This window comes from Macaca mulatta, chromosome 19, assembly GCF_049350105.2.
Source record: "Macaca mulatta isolate MMU2019108-1 chromosome 19, T2T-MMU8v2.0, whole genome shotgun sequence".
NCBI lineage: Eukaryota > Metazoa > Chordata > Mammalia > Primates > Cercopithecidae > Macaca > Macaca mulatta.
In genome coordinates, this window is record NC_133424.1 from 51,168,238 (window position 1) to 51,175,830 (window position 7,593).

General features: G+C 37.7%; 1 pseudogene across 1 annotated transcript; it reads right to left on the reverse strand.

The window, feature by feature from the left end:
- Positions 1–3,836: 3,836 nt before the first annotated feature.
- Positions 3,837–5,205, reverse strand: LOC700088 (protein PAT1 homolog 1 pseudogene; annotated as a pseudogene). The gene has a single exon (XR_013410688.1). The product of XR_013410688.1 is annotated as a protein PAT1 homolog 1 pseudogene (transcript).
- Positions 5,206–7,593: the final 2,388 nt, after the last annotated feature.

A 7,593-nucleotide genomic window follows, 5' to 3' on the forward strand; every position in this document is an offset into this window, starting at 1 on the left:
AACCACACAGAAAAGCTAAGTAAAGCTGTCCTGATTACAGCTGTAGTTGAGGTAACAGCTGGCATCCAGCACCAAGCGTATGAGGGTATGAGCCTTCAGATGATTCTAACCCTTAACCTTCAGAAGTTGTCCTAGCTGGTGCTAAGTGGAGCCGAGAAAAGCTTTCCCCCATGAGCCTGCCCAAATTGCAGATTTATGTGTAAAATATTGTCTGTTTTAAGCCACTAAGTTTTGGAGTAGTTTGTTACACAGCAATAGGTAACTGAAATACTTGTTTCATATGGTAATCGCCAGATTTCTCTGTTGTAAAGCTAAGTATTTCTTTTAATAAGTGATCTGTAGGGTAGTACTTTGGCATTTCGGAAATTTAAAATCTCCAATCATATAATGACACTAGATTAAAAAGAAAATGAAACCATAAAGGACAATTTAGAAATGAATGTGAGATCAGAATTTGTGAATGTGGTCAAACCTGTGCTCAGTGAAAAATCAATAACCTGTTAATGTATTCAGGAAACAAATATTGAGGGTCAGCGCTTTGTTTCTCCTGCTCACCACTCTACTCCCAGTGACTTAATACTGTCTCTTTAACATAGTAATCGCTTATAAAACTGTTAAAATAATGAAGAAGCATTAAACTCAAGAAACTAAGGGAAAAATAAGTCAATATAAGAAAGAAGGAAGGATCATTAAAAGGAGTTAATGAATTTGAAAATAAAATAGACTTATTAAGGCTTTGTGAAAAAATATTAATCTTGATTTTAGCACATCTGATCAAAGGAAAAAGATAATTACAGCATTGTGAATGAGAATTGGATGTAAGTACAGATGGAGGAGATATTTTTTGTTTTATCAAAAATTTTAAGGAGGTAATATCAAAATTTCACTAGCTCTTTGTACACTGATATTATAATCCTCATAATACAACAGATGAGGATAGTTCTTAAAAGACAAAAATGTAGGTGAGTCTTTATGAAGAAAGCAGAAATTCTAAACCATAAGCACATTCATTCAAAAACCTAGTAAAGCAGTTAAGCAAAACAATTTCTTTACTTGGACTGTCCAGGGATAGATCTGTTCTAGTTTTCCAAATTGATGATGGGAAAGGAAGAGCTGATCCAGTCCAAATATCTTCAAGATCCATGTTCTCAGTTTTTCTTAGCTTTAGATGGCCAAAGTATGGCCTAGATTGGATATGATAATTTCCTCAATGCTTAACACTGAGCACAATTTTTCACATATTTGAAATCAAGGTGTATCTTACAATTTATGGCATCTGACAATACTTCCAACCAGGTGGCAGTCATCAAGCAGTTTTGTGAGAAGCCTTCCTGGTAAGAACACAAAAGCATCTGCACCAAAATATATAGATTTAATGGCATGTAGGGGTTTGCGTGAATATATACAGTTGAAATTCAATTCTTAAAATAATTGTAACTCATTTCTTTAAGACTACCATACTACCACTTTCCTCAACTTAAACTAATGTCCATTGTCAACCAAACTGTCTGTGATCTCATGGATCCATTATGGTTTGCAACTCCAGGTCCATTTTATGCCAGTAAGACAGCCATAATATATCATTGTACAAGTCATTTACTATCTAGTTATATCATTGCTCAACATTTGCAAATTCTTTTTACAAATAACGCTAATTGGATGTAATAAAAAGCAGAGTATTTTGAGACATATATTAATGCAAAATTTTGTTACCGTATCAGTGGATTGTTCCTTCAAAGTACCAGTGCCTTAACACAACATATCTAAAAGAACGTCTCTGGGATTAGTAGTACTTAATGGCACTTGAGAAATGGTTTGTGGGCACACAGCCTTATGAAGTTTTGAATACTAAATCCCTTTTTTAAAAAAAATGCTTATTATCAGGCTATCAAAAGATTTGAGTCTTACAATAAAAATTTGCTTAACTTTAGTGCATGATAAACTTTACTAAGGAAGTCTCATTCAGAATATCTAGTATTTTGGGATGTGAACCCACACTGGAAATGCCATAACCCAAACACAGTGACCCTAAAGATAGAATATTCAGATCTTATGGCAGATGTTTAGCTATGCTGGGAAAGGAAATGAATGATGTATTTCTCTGCTGCTCACATATTCCTCTGCAATAAATTGCTGGCCCAGTTTTGTTTTTATATACTCACTACTATACTAATGAGGATGGCTCAATTTTTTATTTGAACATACTATAATGAATTTAAATTTTATTGGTAAATATTTATGTTTTAACAGGTTTTCACTATTTCAAATATACTTCAATTAATATCCTTGTCTGTGATCATTGGTTTATGTGAACTGGAATTTCAGTAGCTGTATATACATGGAAGAACAATTGCTCATACATGATACACTCTTTCAGTTATGTTAGATAATACTAAATCAATCATAGGTTCAAATACCCTACTAAATATTTCCAAATTGTTCTCTTAGATCCTGTGAACTGGTAAACTGAGTGTCCCTGTAACTTCAGTTTAGGTATGTTTTTGTATGTATTCCTAAATTTTGACTTAAGCCACTTTTGAAATGTATTTCTTGGCCTATCATCATTCCTTTACTTTGACTTTCATATTCTTGGCTTTCTCCATTATTTTTGTCTTGTTTTTTTTCTTCCCTCTAATTGACTTGAATGTCATTCTGGATACTTTGCTATATTGATGCAGTATTTTCTACCTACATGCATATAGTCTGACCATACATTCTATTTTTATGAGACATTTTAAGATTTATAGGTTATCAGTTATGTAATCTTTGCAGATTACATAAATAAAATTTTATTTTCCAGTATTCATATTTAATTTTCTTATTGCAATAGCTAGAATCTTCAGAACACAGTTGAATATTATGGTAACAGGTATCTGTTTTTCCAAATTTAATGGACTATTTCCCAACATTTTTTTCTTTGGTCTTATGTTTCCTCAGAACCCACATTTAATCATTTACTATAATATTCACTTTTCATTTGGGGATAAATTCTCTGCTGACTTTAAATTTCCTTCAGTATATGTGGGGGTAGAGGGATGCCGCCTACTTTTGTAGTGATTGTTAATTTAAAAACTGCCGAATTTTGTCTAAGGACATTTTGTTATCTATTTTATGTTTTTCTCCTTAAATTTATTGATGTATTGATTTGTACTTATGACTTTCTTAAATTTTAAACATTTCTTGTAATATGCTATAATTTTTGTCATACTACTAGAGTTCATTTGGTGATATTTTAATTAGAACTTTTCCATCTATAGTCAAATGAGGCAGTATTATAGTTTCTTTTTCTTTTATTGATAAGACTTTAGAGTTGTAATGATCTGTTCTTTAACACCTAGAAACAATTTGTCCTTAAAGTATTTACATTTTTGTATCTTGATATTTTATTTTATGAGACTTGCTAAATTCACTTAGCTTTAGCAGGGTTTATTTTTTTATAAATTACTTAGAATTTTCTATAAACACAATCAGGATATCTGTGAAGACAGTTCCTTCTAATTTATATTTCATTTATTTGCCATACTGCACAGGCTAGGGCATTCTGTAGAGTGTTGAATGGAAATGCTCAAAGCAAGGCTGGGCGTGGTGGCTCATGCCTGTAATCCCAACAACATTTTGGGAGGCTGAGGCAGTTGGATCACCTGAGGTTAGGAGTTCGAGACATGCCTGGCCAACATGGCGAAATCCCATCTCTACTAAAAATACAAATATTAGCTGGGCGTGGTGGTGCACCTGTGATCCCAGCTACTCGGAAGGCTGAGGCAGGAGAAGAGCTTGAACCCTGGAGGTGGAGGTTGCAGTGAGCCAAGATCATGCCACTGCACTCCAGCATGGGGGACAGAGCCAGACTCTGTCTTAAAAAAAAAAAAAAAAAAAAAAAAATTCTCAGAGCAGACATCCTTGAGTCTGACTTTAGTGAAAAAGCAGTCAATAATTTATCATAAAGTTCTATGTTAGCTGTTTATTTTCCCTAGATATTCTTTTTGTTTTTTTGACAAATCTTGGGTCAATTTGCCATTGAAGTCATCTGAATCAACCTCTCTTTGCGGAAAATACTTTTAATGGTAGTTTCAAGGACAATATACCAAAAATGTTGAATTTTTCTATCACAGCAAACAATTGAAAATGAAATCAAGAAAATTTCATTGATAAAGAACATAAAATGCTTAGGAATATATTTAATAAAACACATGCAAGACTACTACCTAAAAATTACACAATTTTGTTGAGAGAAGCTAGGGAAGGCCTTAATAAATTGAAACATGCACCATAATCACAGATGAGAAGACCCAATGTTTAGAAGTCATTTCTCAAATTGATCTAGGGATTCAGTGGAATCCTGTCAGAATTTGTTCTGAGCACAGCAATGAAGTGAGGATTGGAGGGTGCTGGTGTAGCTGCACTTTGAGGTAGGTTCATTAGCTGTTGCAAAAGGCTAGTGATAGTCACTGTTAGAAGATGATAGAGGAGGAGAGAGAAGGGACTCAGTAAGCATGGCAGCACCTCATCTTGTGCATCCTTCTTGATAAGGAAAGAGAGGTCCCTGGCTGTTGTCATGAGAATGTCAGCTGCTTGCTCTGTGGGGAGGAAAGGAAAAATACAGGAAACCATTGTCTTCCCTTTTCGAATACACATGATCTGTACAAAGTGGTCATCACTAGGCCTCTCTTGTCCAGGCTATTTCCCCCTTAAATTGTCATACATGCTACAAATTTTGTACTTTCGCTCATCCATTAGAGCAGGTCATTCTTCTAGACTTAGGAGATAATGTCTTTCATAGTCCTCTACGTCAAGGAGCAAACTGTAAGTTTTCTCAGTTATGACAGGGGTTTTTCTCCTCTTGTTTCGTACTTGTTTTTCTTTTGTCTCATCATCCTCACTCCAAGATGTTACAACACCATCAATCATTTTTTGGAGATGATTCACACTAGAAACAGTAAGCTTTCCCAAAGAGCCCTCAAATTGTACTGGCTTAAAGGCATGCTCCAGTTTGGCCACCTGAGGGGTGATAACCTTGGTGCACTCCTTTTTAGGGCCATCACCTTGTATTTCTTCAGCAGCTGATGGTTTCTCCAGCTTTTCAAAGTAATTCTGGTAATAAAAATCATCCAGGTAGGGATCAGTGCTTTGCAGTTGCATCATCTGAATTTTAGAGGCCCAATCCTTTTCCTGCTGCAACATGATATTGGCATATGGATCCTTTCAGAGATGATCGTGATGACTGCTCCAGTGACTTCCTCTATCTCCTGCACCATTGAGATTCTGATGCTGATTTCTGTTCTGTTGCTGTCTCTGATCCAAGAGTCAATGGTGCTGTGGATGGAGGTGAGTTGTGTCCAGTCTAAACATTGGGGCCTGAGATCTTAGGTTTTGCAAGTGAGGTTCTGGGCTGTGGAGGTGGTGTAGCGGAGGGTGAAGCACTAAAGGCATGGAAGCCTGGTGCTGGGGGAAGCATCTGCCCAACTTGCCCTTGTCGCAACTTGGGATTCATAGCAGCAAGTGGACTACAAATCCAGGGACCCATACAAACTGGCTGGGAGACATCTGTCCAGCCTGTTGTGCTCCTTCAAGAACCTGTGCTCTCTGAAGGGGGCTAAGAACAGGAGGAACACTAGGAGGAAAAGGGTGACCCAGGAGGGAAGAGTTCAGGACACTGTACAACTGATTTGGAGACATCCTCTTATCATAGGGAGCAGGATAACACGGTGGCATTGGGGGCCGAACATGGACAGGCTTCAAATGCAGAATCTTCCAAATTGGCCTTCCTTTTCAGTTGCTGGTTTCAGGTGGAGGAAAGTCTATGGACTAGGACTGCATAGGCTCTGTTGGGTAAAGCCATCTGCTTAGATGGGGTACCTATGGGAACAGTTCTAACAGGAGGACTGCCAATAATAGGTGAAGTTGACCATCTTGGTAATGCATGTTCAGAAAGGTCCTGATCATTTTCTGGACCCTGGGGGGCCTCTGAGGCAAGGCATATTCTAATACAGACATTGTAGACATTTCCTGAGTGAGCAGTGGTCCTCGGATTTGCCTCAGAACTTCAGATCCATCCCAGATACTGGAATTCAGACTTCCTGGTTGGGGCTGTAAAACTGGCCTGGTCTGTGCTGCCCTCATAGCTGGATCTTCTAGTTCATTTTCAATCACCATCTTACTGAGCCTTTCTGCCAGATTCTCCTCATGGTCACCCAACAAGTCTATTTCTTCCCTTTCTCCGTTGCCTGTTGGTTCATTAACTGCCACTGGTAGCTTTTCTTCCAATTCAGCCAGGCGCTCGTGCTTCCTGCCAATCATCATCAACTGCACCTGACCCAAATGTATCATCATTGAATTGATCAATCTCTTCATCTTCTTCTCTCAGTCCCTGAAAGTAATCTTCATCTTCATCCAGAAGACAATCCTCCCAAGACTCATAGTGGAACATTCTTGGGGAGGTGGGGAGGGAGCAGGGAGGGGAGTGGGAGAGGGAGGGAAGAAGCACGGACTCCCCAGCCTCCTCCATGGCCAGGTCCTCCACCAGCTCACGACCCTTGGCCACCTATTTCTGTTTCTCATATTTGTTCCTATGAATTCTAGTTATTATCATGTATCATTTCCTTACTCCAATACAACTCTGCTGTCATTTACTTCCTTTATGCTGCTATTGTCAAATATATTACATTTCCATGTTATAGGCCCAACAGTATAATTATGTACATATTGTATTATACAATTGTCTTTTAAATTTATTAAGAGAAGTAAAAGAAATGTGCATTTTTGCTGCCTTTTGTATATTATAAATATTTTCTTTTTAAAAATGTGGTTTTGAATTTCCATGTGGATTTACTTGCTTTGTTTGAATAACCTTTACAATTTCTTATATGGTAGATCTGGGAAGGGCTTTATTTCATCTTCATTTTTGAAAGACAGTATGTTACTGCTTCACAGAGCTTTTGTCCTTTGAGTACTTTGAATATATCATCCCACTGCCTTCATCCCCTCCATTGCTTTGGATAAGAAGTCAGCTGTCAATTGATTGGTGTTCCATTGTTAAGTGACACATCATTTTTCTCTTATACTTTTCAACATTTTCTTTCACGTTTAGCACTTTTACTATGATGGGTCTGTTCATGGATATCTTTGCATTCACTCTGATTACAGTTTGTTGAGATGATTGTGGGTATTGATTAATGTTTATTCAACAAATTATGGATGTATTTAGCCATTACTATTATTATATATTTTTTTGAGATGGAGTCTCGCTCTGTCACCCAGGCTGGAGTGCAGTGACCGGATCTCAGCTTACTGCAAGCTCCGCCTCCCGGGTTTACGCCATTCTCCCGCCTCAGCCTCCTGAATAGCTGGGACTACGGGCACCCGCCACCACATCCGTCTAGTTTTTTGTATTTTTTTAGTAGAGACGGGATTTCACTGTGTTAGCCAGGATGGTCTCGATCTCCTGACCTCGTGATCTGCCCGTCTCGGCCTCCCAAAGTGCTGGGATTACAGACTTGAGCCACCGCGCCCAGCAATTTAGCCATTATTTCTTGAAATATTTTTGTACTCATTTCTCTTTCTCCTTTCCTTCTGGTATTCTCATTACATGTATGT